Source organism: Tenrec ecaudatus, chromosome 7 (assembly GCF_050624435.1).
Source record: "Tenrec ecaudatus isolate mTenEca1 chromosome 7, mTenEca1.hap1, whole genome shotgun sequence".
In the NCBI taxonomy this organism is placed as follows: Eukaryota; Metazoa; Chordata; class Mammalia; order Afrosoricida; family Tenrecidae; genus Tenrec; species Tenrec ecaudatus.
The window spans coordinates 25607748-25626424 of record NC_134536.1 but is presented as its reverse complement, the minus strand read 5'-3'; the positions used below and the strand labels follow the sequence as shown (position 1 = coordinate 25626424).

At 43.7% G+C, this 18677-nt stretch overlaps 1 protein-coding gene across 4 annotated transcripts in view; it reads right to left on the bottom strand.

Moving 5' to 3' along the window:
- HIVEP2 (HIVEP zinc finger 2) overlaps positions 1-18677 on the bottom strand; it is a 221223-nt gene that overhangs the window by 168720 nt on the left and 33826 nt on the right. For 2 of the 4 annotated variants that reach the window (XM_075554451.1, XM_075554454.1), the window contains exon 2: positions 5581-5653. The exons of 1 other annotated variant lie outside the window; for it this stretch is intronic. The gene's annotated coding sequence lies outside the window, so the exon portion shown is untranslated. Of the gene's footprint in view, positions 1-5580; positions 5654-6208; positions 6304-18677 lie in introns of those variants that run through there. One more of the 4 variants, XM_075554452.1, reaches the window with a different exon arrangement.

The following is an 18677-nucleotide window of genomic DNA, read 5'->3' as shown; positions in this document are numbered from 1 at the left end:
TTGAGGGAAGCCTTGAGTAGAGGCCCAATGTCCATTCGCTACTTTAATACTTAACATATAAATATCTGTACATTGATCTATCCCCCTATCATTATATAGAAATATATTTACATATGTACATTTAGACCTCTATAAATGCCCGTTGCCTCCTAGTTCTTTCCTCTATTTCCTTTTACTTTCCTCTTGTCCCACTATCATGTTCAGTCTTCACTTGGGTTTCAGTAATTCCTTTTGGCTACATTGCCATTGATCAAGGATCAACTGACATCCTAAGGCAACTAGGACTCTTGTTGTAGGGAATATATACACACACACACAGTGTGACCACTTTGGAAAAGCATGAGGCAGTTAACTCCTAAAACCAAATATATGCACGTCCAATGTTCCAATAACTCACCCCGAGTTGTATACCCAAGAGACAAGCACCATACATTCATAGCAGAACCATTTCTAACAGCTCAAAACAAAAGAGCACCATCACGGGAGGCAGAATAAAGAAACTATAGTGCATTCAGACAGCACAAGAGTAGACAACAAGAGGAATGGCTGTTACATGCAGCAACATGAATGAATCTCACTAGCATACTGTCCCGCGAAAGACGCAAGTCTCAAAGAAGAGGGTATGACCCCACACACTAAAATAAGACAAAAGTCGACAAAATCAAGACATGGTATTAAGTATTAGGACAGCAATTATCTTTAGGTTGTATTCTAAGGGGAAGAGGACTGAACATGCTTTTTGATTTGTTACTTAGTTTGTAAAATAAATTCACGTTGTATAGATCCAATAGATGAGGAGACCTGGTGTAGTAGTGGTTAAGCGTTGGGCTGGTATTCACAAGGTCAGCAATTCAAAACCACGAGAAGCTCCACAGGAAAAAGACTGGGCTTTTTCCTCTCGTGAACAGAGACAGCCTTGGAAACCCACAGGGGGTTGCTTTGAGTGGGCACTGACTCAATGACAGTGAGTTTGGTGTGGGGGTTTTTTCTACCGGGATATTATTATATTCATATAGTTTAAAAGAGCATATTGCTTTGCCCCAAACCTCTTATTCAAATCACTCTTGATTTCTTCTCTGACTCTCTTTATAGACTCAAGATCTAAGAGGTCAAGAGCTCAACAGTGTCCATCGGGCTCCCTAGTCCCTGCACAGAGCTTGGCACACAGTACATGGTTCTGGATAAATGCATGAACCTGCTCTCTCGCCCCCCCCTTACAGATCCTATTCTCATACCTCCTGGACCCCAAGTGTGCCTGTTCAGCCTCTCTGCTGAACTCCACACCCCCAGATAGAGCACTGCAGCGATAATCATCTGCCTTCTAAATGAGCGCTGGCTTTGGGTCAGGAGCTTCAGCAGATTATCTCCTTTACCCATCACAAACAGGCTGCAAGCTAGCAATCATGATCCTCCTTTTACAGACAAGGAAATTAAGGATCACAGAGGTCAAGTAATTTACCTAAGAATGTCCAGGTAACCAGATGGAGAGGTAAGATTTTAATTGAGGTATTTTCTCACCCTAGAGCAAAGGATCTTCCACAGACCACACATGGTCTCAGGTACAACATGACCACAGAGGCAACAAACTTTCTCAAAAGGAGCCCTGGTGCCTGAAGGGCAGCAGTTTGAACCCACTTGGAGAAGCCTGAGGCTGTGTGCGGCAGCAAAGACGGACTCCATGTAAACCCTGCGTAGAGTCACTCTGAGTCAGAAGGAACTTCTCAAAGGCCCGCTCACCTTCCCCATTCGTTATCCTGGGCAAGGCCAGTGCTGCTTGCCTGGAGTCCTAGGAATTGGCTCCTGTTCGCCTCTCCTTCCCTCCACACTACGTCACTAAGTACTGCTTCCCAAGTTTGGTAATCCATCCTGTGCTCACTGTTTTGAAGATCACAGAATTATAGTTTGAGTTTTTCTTCTTCTTTTGAAGATTACTGTAATTGTCTTCAAACCATGTCTTCCCACTCTGGCTTGATCCCAGTTCTCCCCCTGAAACCGCCTCAGAGATCTTTGTGAAACGCAGATATGACCTTCTCTGTCCTCATTGCCTACAGGTCCAAACACACTGGGTCTGGCCACTCTCTAGAGCAGCGGCTCTCAACCTTCCTGATGCCGCGACCCTTGCATGCAGTTCCTCATGCTGTGGTGACCCCCAGCCATAACATTATTTTCGTTGCTACTTCATCACTGTAATTTTGCTACTGTTACGAATCATAATGTAAATACCTGATATGCAGGATGTCTTTTCATTGTTACAAATAAACATAATTAAAGCATAGTGATTAATCACAAAACAATATATAATCATATATTGTGAAATATTTATTTCTAATTACAAATAAATGAAATTTTGTCTTGAAGCGTGCTGTAGCATGGGTAACAGTCTTCACGCCTAGTACTCTTATGTGGGCCTATCTGCACTTGGGCAGACCCGCCTGGAGACGGATAGAGGAGTGGTGTCTCAGCTCCTAAGACCATCAGAAATATGTGTTTTCTGATGGTCTTAGGTGACCCCTGTGAAAGGGTCGTTAAACCCCCCAAAGAGGTCCCGGCCCACAGGTTGAGAACCACTGCTCTAGACTCTTCCTTTTTCGTCTCCACCATTCTTTTTCTGCTACACCCTGCTCCAGGCCTGTGAAGGATTGTAGCTCACAAACACAGTCTTTCTTGCGGTTCCCCTGCCTCTGGGCCTTGGCCCGCTTTCCCTGTCCTCCATGCCAAACACCTCCCTGCTCATCTTGCAAGAGGGAACTCGAGAATTTCCTCCTGTGCAGGCCTCGGGCGGAGCTGAGCACGTCTCTGCGCTGCAGCCACATCTGAACCCATTGCACAATGGTTTGCGCCGGTCTGCAGCCTGCACCTTTGGCTTCTAGATCGCTGGCTCCTACCTGCCTGTTCATGTCTTCAGATTCAGTTTGGGACATGACCACAAGCCCAGAATATCGGAACAAACAAATGAATATAGGAAACCTAGATATATGTAATCTTAGTAGTAGAGCATGTCTTTGAAAAAGAGAGACAACTCAGAAAGAAGGTTCCAAGCTGAAGCGCTGGGGAGCTCTCATAGGATAGCTCAAATTTTAGCGGAAAACAACATGCAGTTTTGTGTAAGTATCTTCAAGGGCACAAAATCCCGCCTTCCTCTTCTGCCCTGGAGCCATCTAGGAGATTGGCTATCACCTAAGTGTGTGGGTGTGATGATTAGGGTTTATGTCAACTAGGGATCCCTGGGTAAAGGTTGGGGCGGAGCCCAATCTATCAACTAGGTCACACCCTGATGACAGCTCCTTGGTGTCCTAATCCTTTTGGTGAATGAGCAAGACCCAGCAGAGTCTTATCCTCTTTGTCCCTTCACCTTCCAGTGGAGCTGAATCTTGTGTCTGGTTCCTTCATCTCCTGTTGCATTGCCTGCCGATCCAAGAGCAAGACGTACAGTGGAATCATTCAGCTGATTTTGGACCTCTGCATCCACCAGCCTGTGCATCCCACCCCACCCTACCCTTCCTGATCATCAGCTTCCATGAGTAAGGAAAAGTCTAGCTTGAACCGGGCTGAATTTAACCTAGTTCTACAACTGTGTAAGCCATGTCATCATAGAAATCTCTTTCCAGTTCCAAATACATACAAAGGTCACTGGTTTGGGTTCTCTGGAGAACCCAACCTAATTCAGTGGGTGGATAGAAAGAAGATCGATGTTGAAGATAGTATTTCTTGGATCTTTAATTCCTGTCAGCCTTAAGTTTTAGGTGCAACTAAAATCAAGGCCCCAGTGGTTCAACAATAAAGTGTTAGGCTGTTCATTGAAAGGTGGGTGGTTCAAATCCACCCAACGGTGTCTGATGATCTTCTGAAAGACCACAGCCCTTGACGGGATACAGTTCCGACTCTGAAAATGCCTGGGAACGCCTGAGTAGCAATCCCCACCACACCAACTGATTTTTCTCTTGGAGACTATTGAAAATATGAGTGACTGTTCTCAGAGTTAACCAGGACCGAGAAGGCCATACAGCTCACCTCCCAGAGCAGCTAAACTGCAGTGGACGTACAGCAAAAGTCCCCATAGGGCATATTAGTCCACCCTTTCTAAGGTGCAGGACAGACACACGGGTCTGTACTCCATAGTCAAGTCATGAGGCTGTATCTCCAGAGTGAAGGGGCTCACACAGGGGCTGGCGGTAGTGATGGGGATGAGCCTGGCTAATAAGTGTGAATGAGGGAAAACCCTTCAGTGTCCAATGAGAGCCAGAGGCTCGGGAACTGTGGGCAGGAATGCTTAATTCCCTGATCAATAAAGCTAAGAGGGTCAGCATGGTCCTCAAATCAGAAAGAGGCCATCCAGGGACAGACAGAAAGCCCTCCTTTCCCAGAGGAAGGCCTGCTTCCAGCTCTCTGGAGCCCCTTCCACAACATGAAGACTACAATTTAAAGCCTCTCTCTAGAAAAAGAGTGTACACAGCGGCAGCAGAAAGCCCCCAGAGATGCGCAGAAAAGCGAAACCTATGGTGCCGTTCCCAAAAGACCAGGAGACGAGCATTTTCGTCACAGCCGTATTCTCTAATTGCCTTTCCTTGCCTGCTCTCTGGCAGGAGAAGAGAGGTGGGTGATGGCGGGAGAGCACATGAAAGACCAGAGGGCAGCTGACACGGACTTCTAGCTGGTCTCCTTGCACAAAGGCCGTATTATCACGCACACATCAAAATGTGTGGGCAGGGCTTGGAGCTTGGTGCTTTTATTTTTCACCCCCAAACTCACTCCCAACCCCGCCCCGTGCTTTGAATGCATTTGTGTGTGTATACACACCCTCTGACAGGATAGGTTCTCCGTGTTGCTATGGAGCTGAAATCTGTAGTGGAGATGAGGACTCGCACTGTTTTTATGCTCCCCCAAGCAGAGGTAGGAAGCACTGCATAATATTTACTCCTCTTGTGTTTCCGATTTTCACTTGCTTCTCTTTGAGTTCTGCATGAACACTTCCCCACCCCCCGCCCTTTCTCTCTCTCTCTCTCTCTCTCTCTCTCTCTCTCTCTCTCTCTCTCTCTCTCTCTCTCTCTCTCTTAGCATGTTCCTTGTGAGACAACCATGATAGAAGGTGCTGGCAAACATTCTTGTTTGAGTGAAATCAGGATGCTGAAACTTGAGCAAGGCTGTTATCTGCGAGCTTTTACCTTCCCCACTCCCCCTTTCTCACAGGGAGAGTTCATGGCCTGATCACATCTCAGGGAAGTAGAGAAGAAACACAAAATGTAAATCAGTCCATATCTAACAGATAGGCTATGAAATATGCAAAACACACTGTAATCAGTAGCAAACTGCTCCGAGATGGCACGTCTTCGTAGTTTACAATCCGACGCGTATTTTTCAAGCAGGTTCCAACCATCAAAGTCCCACCGAGATACGATGACCAGCTACTGTATCCTATCGTCTGGATGCCAAATGAACAGGGATGCAGTGTGATTTCCACCTGCAGCCTCCACAACAATGCTGTGCCCGCTCTTTGGATTGTACATTTCCTAACAAAATCAGGGTTTGACTTCTATCACATCAAATGCAGAAGAGTTCAAGAAAATGAATATGATATCCTACCTGGAAACCTGCTTTCGGTCCGAGTCATAGTCTCATAATCTTGAGTCTCAGTTTCTCAGGTAAATTCGCCAATCTGTTGACAAGAAGTTTCATAACATCACTTCTCCTTACACGGTGCATACACGAAAACTGGACAACAAAAATGACCTGAAGTGTTAACCAGATAAGCAAAATGAGCCTATTGGTTAGAGGAATGAGAACGTGTATGTGAACAAAGATTGTTTTAAAAAACCTGTTTGAAGGGGTATTAAAGCCTGTTGTATCAAGCTAGATGCAATACTAAAGCTCAGAGAAAGGTCAAACTTAAAAGAAAAAGGTTTACGAGCACTAATGAGGACCCTGGGTGATAATCGAAAGAACAGAATAATTGCCCATGAGCCCATACCAATAATAAATGAATGGCTAAATAAATAAGTAAAATAAAAGTACACTTTCCTTGCAAGAGGAAAAGTTGAATATCTCCTTTCTAAATATGTACTGCCTTCCAAAGGACAGAGTACACACGAGAAGAGAGTACCTTTCCAATGCAAAGACGTGCATTGACCAGAGCCAAACAATCATGGTTTGCATCACCAATGCTGTTTTATTGACATGGCAACGCCCTATACAATGTGGAAGGAGTCCTCACCATGTTATTAGTCTCCTGGGAGCCATAAACCGAGACTGTCACTCTTCAGCTATGCCAATCCCTTCAGAGGTAAGTGAAGGATAATAGGTTATGTTACTGTATGTGCTATTATATTTTACATTAGCCACTTAAATATTTTAAGTAGATACACATTTCAAACTACAGGAATTTCTCAGGTGAACAAGACCAGTCATTTTTTATAGTTTTGTTTTTGTGTTAATTTTTCCTATTTGAAATATTATTACTATTATAATTATTATTGTTATTTTCATGCAGGATTTTGAACCAGTTCAGTCGTGATTATGGATAGTAAGCCTGGCATGAGATCATCACAAGCGGAACGGTAAGCTCTTTCGGGAGCTGGAGTTGAGATTTGAGGAGTGCCATTAGTGCCAGGGAAAGTAGCTTAACCCACATTCAGCCGCCACGTGGGAGCCGGGAACTGTTGTCTCTTACTCTGCCAGTCAGGAGATTTGGTTGCTATGCAACACACTCGGGCTGCCCTTGTTTTATAGAAGGGAGATTCAATTTCTATACCGACGATGAACCTATACTTTTTCCCATTCTAGTCAACATTCTAATACACTCACATTTTACAAATTTGGGTCCATCCTGGTTTTGCTTCATTGGTTATGACTGAGCTGGGAAGAACCCGTCAATGCCTTGTAATGATGCTTCTACAACACATCAGAATGACACCTCCAGGTGACACGGACTTTAGAGTTTATTCTTACTAGAAACTATGGATCTGCTCACTATGACTAGCAAAATATACTTGCTATTGACGACCTGACAACTCTTAAGCAGATTACATCTGTATTTCAGTAGACAACAATGTCGACAGCTCAATGTCAACCAGTTACAGGATCTCAACACCCAACCCAGATGCCCCACTCTCTCTGCCTGTGGAGAGAAAGTAGCCAACCCTCTTGGAAACTCAGAGGGCCCACAAGATGGATGGAAAAGTGACCAATAAAATGATAAATATTTGTGATGAAACAGGATGTTGGGGGGGGGCAGAATATCATAGCTACTGAAGCTCTTTGGGAACCTTAACAGTGATCCCTTGTCGTAAAATTGAGAGGAGCACAGAGTTTTCTCGGGTGCTTCCCCTTCAATTGTGCATAACTTGCAGAATGATGAGTGTCCAACACATCAACCACAGAGCGGAACGCTAAGCTGCGTAACTGTAAGCACTGCACTCACGCAAACACGGCAGATGCCCACTGACGATAACTCAAACACTGTTTAAGTCTCCATACAGTATCTTCAAACCCTAAAATGCATTTTCAACAAATCCGACTTTCCTGTCGATTGAATGCATACTATAAACTATCATTAGCCCTCGCACCGATGCCACTTAAAACCAACCATAGTAGCAATTCAGACTCATTCATGAGCCCTCTTGGGAAAGAAAATCTGGAACAAAAGAATAGTACTTCACTGGTCTGGGGTCTCCACTCAGAACTTCCTGACCTGGGTTCTCAATGTCCTCAGAACAATGACCCAAATGGTTCCCACGTATTCATACACTGATTCTGATAGCTCATTTTCACACTGAAACAAAACAGGAAGATGAAAGCATTGCTTCCGCAGCATCTTTGTGGATTCATTTTTAAAACAGGTGACCACCAATGATGCTTCTTCCCAAGCCCACTATAATCATCGTTCTTGTCGACTTCCCTCCTGCTGTTTTATGGTTGTCTACTCCACCAAAACAACGTAAAAATTATCCGAAGCGAACGCACGTCTAAAGAACAATTTGCCACTTTCGGTGGGTCTCTGAAGACTTCTTCCACTGAAAGCATTCGGACACTTCTCAATCACTTTGCTGTATCTACAAGAAGACGGACTGGTAGTGCAGTGACGGTGAACGAAGACACTCACTCACTTTACACAAAGATCAGTATAAAACATGAACTTAGAGTAGATTTTCGGTCCGATTCGCCCCACACAGATTTCCATTTGACAAGAACTTCCAGATAAAAAAGAAGGAAATTACATAGATGAATCTGAGGACACATGTTCTACTGTAGTTTTCATTGGCTGTCCCAATTAGCTTCCCAAATGATTTACCAATCAGTTATTATAAACTTCTCTTTACAAGCCATTGTCAGGGAAACAAGCATCCTAACTTTCAATCTTCCTGAGAACCTGTTGTTCTTGCAGAATAATCAGGCATCATGCTTGAAAACGTGAAAAAAAGGTTATGAGGCATTCCCACAGATGCAGAACCAATGGTGAACAATGTGACATTTTACTCCAATCTCTCTCTCTCTCTCTCTCTCTCTCTCTCTCTCTCATACACACATACACACCCACACACCTGAAGTTTTCCCTTAATGTTAGTCGCCATCAAGTTGGTGCCTACTCCTGGTGTTATCACTTATAACAGTGAAGCACTGCCTGGTCTGTCCTTAGGTCTGAACTATAACTCAGCAGGCACAGTAGTTCATCCCTATCTTCTTAATGGACACAGGGCAACACACAGACAAATAGCCTTCTCCCATTCGTCAAGAGTGTAATTAAATTCCATACATGAGGACAACTCTACCAATAGTGACGATAATTAAACATAAAGCCATACCTTGAGGTTTATTATCCATTACTTCCTATTTTTCAGCCCCAGGTTGCCCCAATAGTCATTATTAGCCTCTACAACTGCACTGGCTCAATTTAATTATTATTTACCAGTTAAGTAACCAGGAGCAACTATCGTTTGCCCAACCAGCAACTGCTTTGTCATGAACACACAATAATATGACTCTTCCCTCTTTATGGTTTATTAAAATCAACTGAATTGAATTTTCTTAATAATGGTTTTAACCATGTTTACCCTTTTCTTGATGCTATTTTTGATACAATAATTTATTACTATATCCTATACTAGACAAAGCCTACAAGAACCCAACCCAGTTGACAGAACAGCAAGAAACAGCATGAATACTGATAACCACAGTGAACACCACAATCTTTAATCTGCATCTTCTTTTTAATTTAAAAAATAGTCATCAAAAATGAGCCAGGAGCCTATGCATCAGATAAGAAGATTATGTTAAATTGTTAATGTATAAAATAAAAGAACCAATGAAAACGAAGTCACCCTGGGAAATGTGAGAAATAAGTACTAGTAACAAAAACATCAAGTATTTACACCAAAAATTCAGAAAAATACATTTTTTAATCCAGACTGTAAGAAATCAGAAAGAAAATAATATATATATAACAAAGCGCTTCAGAAGATGACATACAATGACAAAACCACCTTTCCAGTTAAACATAGATTAACGAAAGCAGCCAGCAGTGAATTTTTTTTTTACTTCATTGTGGCTGTGTTAAAAATGAAAAGTGATGTGAAATAGGGGACATGGGTTTTTTCACAGGAAAATTTTAAGATTCAGAAATGAAGGAATTCTAAGAAAACTGAGATCATTAATTAGAATGAAGTTACTCAGCCATTAAAATTAGAATATGAAAATTAGCAAACAGGAAAAACATTTATGAACATATAATTTTGAAAATTATTACCTTGATCTTAGTTATATCTATTTCATATGTGCGAATATGAATAAAGATTAGGAAAGCGCTGTATTTTTCACACATGATGCACCCAAGCAAATAATGCACACACCATAAACAAGTACAGTGCTCACAGGACACTATCCTTCCAGGGAGGTGCAAGATGAGAACACATGGTATACAGGGAACAATAAAGCCAATAAATAGCAAACACGATCAGATGGTTTTCTGACTTTCTTTGCAACATTAAATGGTTTTGTGATAAATAAGGATCCCTGGTGGTGCAGAGGTTAAGCACTCCGCTGCTAACTGCAAGCTCAGCAGTTCAAATCAATCTATAGGTTTGAACTGATCCATCTATAGAAGAAAGGTGTGTTACTCTGCTGCCGCAGAGACTTCCAGCCTTCAGTGCCCTTTCGAGCAGTTCAACTCTTCTGTAGGGTCGTTCTGAATCGGACTCAATTCAGTAAAAGTGGAAGTGAGATGGAAAAAGAGTGTATGAATTAAAGTAACCTAGTCAGCCTCAAAATAATCTCCCAAGATGCATCAAGAAGAAGCTCCCCTCAAACAATGGTTACGGTGACACAGGGAAGTTAAGCCACTGCCGGAGCGCTAAGCGAAGCAAAACTCACATGAAATGAGTGGTGAAAGATGAAGATAACGGAGCCATATTCTCTGAGTCTAGACTTAAAAAGCAAAGACCTATCATGTGATTTTAGAGATAGTTCATTTTTCTCCTTTTAATTGTTCCACACTCTTATCCAAGAGGAGCTCATCACACACCCCCAAATCACGCTGTTTGAACGCAGGCAGCTCTCGACTGACAAACACCTGACAAAGCCAAAAATAAAACCAGCTGCTGCAGTCCTTGGTTTGTCACTTTCTAGCACCGCCACCATTCTTGCTGTTACCCCGAGTGGCTCAGCTGTTGTGAAAAATCTAAAGCTTCTTAGAAAATTTGGAGAGAGAAAACGTCAATAAAGTAAAAGTAGGAAAAGCTAGGGAGACCAAAGCTGGTGCTTATAACTATGGAAGAATGCGATCGTCCTGTGCAGAATGAATGAATGTCCATTTTCAGACCTGTAATATGAGCCTCATTGCTTCGTCCCAACTTACAGATGCCACCAGTAGTCTGATAACCCTGATTAGATGCTCAAGGAAGCAGTCAAAGCCCAGAAATCAATGTGATCCACTGAGCAGCTCAAAGGAGTCTTGGATCAACCCAAAACGAGGAGAGCAAAAGTACAAACAGCGAGCACATGCCACAGAGAGGAGAAATTATGCACGTGGTGGCAGAAGTTGAAAGAGGAAAGGCTAGCGAAGTTTACTAGTAAGCGTATTAACAGAATGTCCATTTGAGAGGTTGGAGCAATGAAGTCTTGGTATTAAATGGAAGAAGTGAATATCCGGCCAGGGTGGACCTGATACTGGTTGGGGCTAATCATGGGACCCCAGAAAACAATCAGATGGATTCGGCCAACTTTGCTTTGATGGTCTTACAGAAGCGGAACTACTTTAAATACATCTCAAGTCTGGGAATTTCTCAGTTCATTTCACTCTATTCAGTCCGAACTAATCCTTCATCTTCTAAAATTTCAAGTAACATTATGGCTCAAAAATCGTCAGCATCCTCTTCCCAAAAAAAATCACAGACACTCAAAATTATGGAACCTTCAATTATGTTTGTTACAACAACCCAATAAAAGGGATAAAACAACTTCCTTCTTCCATTCAAAACCCATCACAATATGGATGTTGCTGTTAAGAGTCCCTAGGTGGTACACACAGTTCAGCTCTGGGTTGGCAGTTAGAACTCACCCACAGGTGCCTGAAAATCAAGGTCTGGCGATCAGCTCATAAGCGGTCCCAGCCCCGGACACCTCTACAGAGCACTGCTGTACACTGAAACGCGGGGCGTCTCATGAGTTGGAATCACCTCCACAGTCACTGGTGGTCGTGCTGTGCTAACTGCGATTCTCTGATCCTGCCCCCGTGCATTTCCTGCCTCCTGGCTTTTACTCATTCCACTGTGGCCCTACACAACCAAACTACTCCTAGCGACCCCTGTGGGTTTCCAAGACTGTAACTGTGGACTCGAACTACTATAATCCTCAACAACCCTTAACACTCCTCAGCTCTTCGAACGCCATCTGGGTGGTCCTGCTTTCAAGTCTGATATCTCCTCGGGAAGTGACATAGATGACCCCATTTCTGCTTCTGAGGAGGCTGACCATCCTTCAAGGTCCACACCCTCCACGAAACCTTACTGGCTTCCTACAACCAGCTGTAATATTTTTCTCAAATGGCATGTCATTTGGTTATGGCTCTGTAATGCGTGCTCTGTCTCCCAGTGTCATCCCTTAGCCGGGCACGCATCTTGTTTCCAGGGCGAGGTCGTCCACGCTCCGAGAGTAAGAACAGCACAGGAGTCGCCATTCCCACTATCCAGTTCCTAGGCCTGGCCAACTTCACACCAGGCACTTTTAATGATTGTGGGTTGGGACTTTGATTGGGTAGGAAATAGAGATGAGTCAAAGACCAAGGCCAGGTTCGGGAGCAGTTGAGGCTAGAATAGACTAGAGCCATCAGACAGCGGGCTATGCGTTGATAGCTTAATGCCTCAGGCTCACGAAGGGGTAAGAGGAAGTCCTGAAGGGTTGGATGTCAATATCATGGACATACTTGTCCCTATTTCATTATGTTCGCTAAGATTAAATGTGTACCTTTGGGGGAAGGGGAGGGGAGAAGGAGGCTTCCCTTATCTCTCCCCGCTTCCTGTAAGGCAAGATCTCTGGAGGAAATTAATTACAAATGGGACGCAGTATAAAGTAACCAAACACAATTTAACTTATTTTGTACAAAACCAAGTTTTCCCTTTCAGTTAACAAAATCTACTGAAAAAGAAAGACTGGAGAACCCAAACCAGAAACATGGGCAGAGCAGGCACCATTTTAACCCAGGCCACCACCGTCCAGGCAATTCCACCTCCCTGCCCTACTGACAGATGCCCCATAGGTTTTCCAAGGCTATAAATGTGCTCCACACAGACCATTCCCAAGAGGGCTGCCTGGAGGCTTCAAACGCAGTCTCTCCTCAGCTGAGGACTTAACCTGGCACCACCTCGCAGCACCATATGCACTGCCTGCCAGTCACTTCTGACTCCTAGCAGCCCTACAGGACAGGACAGGACAGACGGACCCCGTGGGTTTCTAAGGCTGTGTATCTTTGGGGAGCACAAACCCCATTTCTCCCAAGGATCTGCTAGTGAGTTCAAACTTCTAGCCTTGCAGCCCAAAGCACAACCACTATGCGATCAAGAATGCCCAGGGCACCACACAGGCTCTAAATAAAGGTTCTATTAGGTGTCTGCCTAATACCTATGCATTTCTTCATTAGGAGACATGTCGGAATATCTATCTGCAGAGATGTAGCATGGTGTTTGGAACCACTGTCATCTATTAAAGGGTGACTAAAGCAGTGAACAAAAAGTGGCATCTTCCAAATAATATACGCAGATTTCCTATCTATACCTACTATTGGAATTCTTTGGAGATTTTATATACACTGTGCTGATGTGACATGGATATGGTATATATTGATTACTCAAAGTACATGATTATATATAAGTACATATATACAAGTGCATGCATACACAGATACATACATACATACCCATCTAATACAATTTTTGGTGTATGGAGTGGCTACGCTGGGAACACATGAAATATTAAGAATGTAGAGTAAGCCTCCACACACCAGAGTTTGGTATTATATCTGTGTGTGTGCGTGCATGTGCGTGCGTGTGTGTGTGTGTGTGTGTGTGTGTACATAGTGGTGGGATTCAGCCAGTTCGCACCAGTCACCACTACCTTTTTATTTTGCTGAGTTCAGGGAACCAGCTGTTAAACTGGCACTTGGAATCAGAGTTCTCTCTAAGGCGGCGTGTGGGCAGTCACCAATGTGGAAATCACACATTCATATTCCTTGCTCTTTCTTACCAATCATCTGTGCAAGAGCACATTCGAAGTGCCCATAGGAATGTTCGCTCCATCCACAGATATAACTAGGTGCAACTATTCTTGCTAATATTTATTTATTCATTGCATACAACTTGTTGTACTTTTGATGAAAGACTACTACATTTTTATTGCCATACATTAGTTACTTCAGTAAACAAATATGTAACTTAATGAAGTGCTAAACAACCAGAGGCTGAGACACTGCCATTCATTTCACCCTGTGTTAGGCCCAAAATTCCATGTGCTATTAAGAGTGATTATGTCAGTCCTGAAAGTGCTCAAAGATCTAAAAATATTGTCAGAAAAATTGCAGTAAGCTCAGCAGACATGGAAAAGGGTTTTTCAAAGATGAGCATATTATGTTCAGAGCACAGAAGTCCCCTGTTTCTTATGTACCAAACCCAGTGACTATTGTGTAAAGGGACCTACCTTTAAAGGAATAGGATTCTACTCCTATGTGAAAAATTGATAAACCACACAGCCACTGATAACTCTGGTAAAAGCAACGAACATTGCAAGTAAGGATGCCAACCAAGAAGCAATATGGAAACATCTTTTTAAAGTTTTCTTGTTTGGGGCATTACTAATTTTTCATTCATATTTTTAAAATCTTATCACAACGTCTAGCTCCTGTTCCTCTTTTATAGTTCCTATTTGAGTATTACCTGGATGTAGGAAATGATAAACTACCGGCAGCTCTCAGGGTATCTTGTGCACACACATGTTCGTCTTGCATGTGCTGTTTGCTGTTTCACATGTTCTAGAGGTCTTCAGTGGCAGCCCCAGGACTGTGGGACTGGCGGTTACTGGGCCGTGGGCAGAACCCCTGGCTTGGTGGGTGTCCAAGGGAAAGAGACACACAATCACCATATAGGGAGTGCCTCGGTCCTCCCCTTGCATTGTTATGACAGGTGTCAATCTGTTGGCCAGGGACCTGCCCTTGTAAGAATGGACACAGAAAGTGTTCACCTACCACCAAGCCCCATGCTCAGTGTCAGCAGAGCTCAATCCACTAGGGGAGTGATCTGTGCAGGGCAACTACTCAGGGGCTGAGGCTCCCAGTTGAACTGTACAGAAACAGGCTTTGCATATTGACAGTGTCTTGAGTTCTGTGTCATTGGAAAAATTGCTAATGTTATCAATACAATCTCCATATATCCAGGGAAATGACTGACAATGTTTTTATTCTCTTTTGTTTCTTGGGTTTTTTTGCTTTTCTGCCCTTTTATTTTTTCTTGTTTTTGTTTTTTGTTCTTGATGCTGTTGGTCTTAGAGGTTTTTCTTTTTGTTATAATAAGATCGCCAAAGTAAAACAGAAACATAACCCGGGGCAAGTAGAAGGATCCTAGGCTCCCACTTAACTCTAGTCCCAATCAAAGAACAGCTAGTTCGGATACGATGGACCTCCTTGATACTCGCCTTCATGGACTGATCCCTGGAGATAGGGGGGCTACAGCAAAGTGTGGTGAAGAAAGCAGATACAGCTATCCATCGGAATAGTTTCTGGGGTCTTACAGGCTTGTGTTTAAAAAAGCAGCCATCTAAGTGAGGAGTCGGTCAACTAAGTCCGCAAGGAAGAAGCACCCAGCCGGTGTGATCCAAAGATGACAATAGCAAAATGCCAACATGACAAAAGGAAAAAGTACCGGCGCTTAAATTGAGAAGACCTAATTTGTAGAAAACTATGGAGGGCAGTGGGAGTGGAAAATCCACCTGCAGAGTATAGTCAGATTAAACCTCTGGCAGACCCCCTCTAGCCACAGGCAAGGGATAGCTTTACTATCAGAGATTATTGTAACCTTGATTATGGTGGATCAAACACGGTATAATTTGATACTTGGTCAATGGACCTCACTCTTGACCCAACCTGAATTTTTTCTAGGCTCAAGTATCCTTGCTTGTTACACAACAACAATTTCTTCCTTGGCTTTTTAAATATCGATGGCGGTCTTTTCTTTCTTATTCTTTATTTGTATTTTTATCTTTATATTATTATTATTTTCTTCTTGCCATTTTATTTTTTCTGCTGGGTTCCCCAGTTTGTGAAGCACAGTAGATGCATATGGTTTCTCGGGGATGGAAAGGGGGGGGGGGTTGGGGGCGGTTTGGGGAGCAAACAATGAATGTGAAAGGAGGGAGGAGCACTAGAACCAATTGTGATGATGTATATGCACCTCATTTTAAAAGCTACTAACAGTGGAAGTGTATGATAGATGAAGACTCTATCAAGAAAACGACGCCTGGCTGTGTTAGTAAGGGGATTCCAGTTCATAGTGAGCCTATGAAACAGAGAAGAACTGTTCTCCTGGGCTTTGTGGGGACAGGTCACCAGGTCCTCTCCTCCATGAGGAGCAGCTCCTGACTTCTAACTACTGTGTGTTCATCAGCCAAGTACTTAACCATTGTCCAGTCAGGGATCCTGCTAAACTTTGAATCAAAGCCTAAGCCCACTGCCACCCAGTGGATTCTGACTCTGGTGACCCTGTAACAATCACACAGGGCAGAGAAGAACTGTGACCTACGGTTTCCAAGGCTGTGACTCTTTCTTCGTGGCAGCATAAAACCTTGTCTTTCTCCCCTGAAGCAGCTGGTGGCTTCGAACTGCCAACCTAGCAGTTAGCAGCCCAACACGTAAGCCATTCAAGCCACTAGAGTTCCTTGCTAAAATCACAGTGAGTCTATAAGTTCTGAAAAGGGCTGAACTAAGTAATGAACCAAATCTAGTTAGGCCACACAAGGGCAGCCTTTCAGGGCGAGTTTGGGGTCGAATTTCCAGGCGTGGATCCTGGAAGACACGGGACAGCTGGGGGAGAGCGGCACACTTGTGCATCTCTGGGAAGCAGCGTCAACCCAGAGAGAAACGGACTGCTGCGCAAGGGTGAAAGCTGAGATCGTGGTTTGGCAAAATCTCCCTGGGAAGACATTTTCTCAAATAGGTCTTGTTTTGTAAGACAGGGAATTGAGGAATTGGCTGAGATCTGTTTGCAGTATTCTTATTGGCCCTGCAGGTGCCTTCTTCCCTCCCATCTGACGCTCTGCAGAGCCCGCCTCACATTGCCCCCAGGAGAAGAATCACTAAATCATTCCAAAAAGCAAGCCATTTAAAAGTCTCTTTTATTCCAAAAACCAGGGGTGGGGGGTGGAAATGTGTAGGCATGGAGGGGTGCACACACACATGCAGGATTGAGTGTGTAAACGTGCTGTGTCACTGAACGTATTAGCTAACCACTTGTTCAGTCTGAATTAATGAAGTACTACATTTTTATATTCATGTGAATGTTTCATTGATGGCGAATTGTGCTAAAATGTAAAAGTCAATCAAAGCCTCTTTAATCTGTGATAACAATCATCACCCAAAATTGCCACTCTGAGCAGGTATGACTTCAGCATGCTCTGGCTGTCCAGTTCAATATGGCATCTGAGCGTCAATGTGGCTCTGTATATTACATTTAGATTCATTAAAACCCAGTAAAGTTAAACAAGTTAGGTTCTCAGTTGCTCCAGCCACATGCCACTTGCCCCACAGCCATGTATGACTGGTGGCTGCCACAGTGGCCAGCACAGATACAAAACATTCCCATTGCCACCAAGTTCAAGTTTATCACCCTGTCCTGGGGCATCACTTTCTGGAATTACAAGCACAGCTCCCAATATGTACAACTGACATGTACATCAAGTTCCAGACACATGCGAGGTAATAGTGATCAGACGTCGGTCTCTTCCATTAAGGTTTTTCAAACCTCTCTAATAAAAATTCCTGTTTTTCTGGATACCCCCTTACAGAAGGGTCACGGGGAGGAGATGAGCCAGTCAGGGTGCAGGGTAGCAATGACGAAACATACAACTTTCCTCTAGTTCTTAAATACTTCCTCCCCCAACAACTATCATGAGCCGAATTCTACCTTACAAATCTGGCTAGACCAGAGGATGTACACTGGTACAGGAACTGGAAACACAGGGAATCCAGGACAGATGATCCCTTCAGGACCAGTGGTGAGAGTGGCAATACTGGGAGGGTAGAGAGAAGGTGGGGTAGAAAGGGGGTACCAATGACAAGGATCTACATATGACCTCCTCTCTGGGGGATGGACAGCAGAAAAGTGGGTGAAGGGAAACGTTGGGCAATGTCAGTTATGATAAAATAATAATTTATAAATTATCAAGGATTCATGAGGGAGGGGGGAGCGGAGCGAGGGAGGAAATGTGGAGCTGATACCAAGAGCTCAAGTAGAAAGCAAATGTTTTGAGAATGATGATGGCAACAAATGTACAAATGTGCTTGACACAGTGGATGGATGTGATAAGAAGTGTACAAGCCCCCAAGAAAATGATGTTTTTATTTAATTCCTATTTTCTTCCTCGCCACGCCTTGATCTCTTAGCATGCTTTTCCGTTCTTGGTTGTTTCATTTAGTCTGGTATCATGTGCATAATCCACTCCTGATTTCTAACTGCTGACTATGTTTAGCAGCCAAACACTTAACCATTGTCCAGCGAGGGATCCTGCTAAACTCTGCATCAAAACGTTAGGTTAGCTTCCCATTTCTAGCAACAACTATCCTATTGAGTGCCCATCATCACTTAGCCAGGAAACCACTGCTACCAAGTCTATAAATCTATACGATGCTCTAGAATGCAGTGGGGCTGGTCCCACCTCCCACCTCTAGTTTCTTGGACTGTAAACCTTGACAGCAGTGGTTCTCCACTTGTGGGTCGCAACCCCTTTGGGGGGGGGTGTCAAATGACCCTTTCACAGAGGTAACCCGATTCATAACTGTAGCAAAATGACAGTGATGAAGTAGCAACGAAAATAAATTTATGGTTGGGGGTCACCACAACTTGAGGAACTGTATGAAAGGGTCGCGGCATGAGGAAGGTTGAGAACCACTGCCTTATAGGAGCAGACTGCCCCTTCGTTTTCCCGAGGCCTGG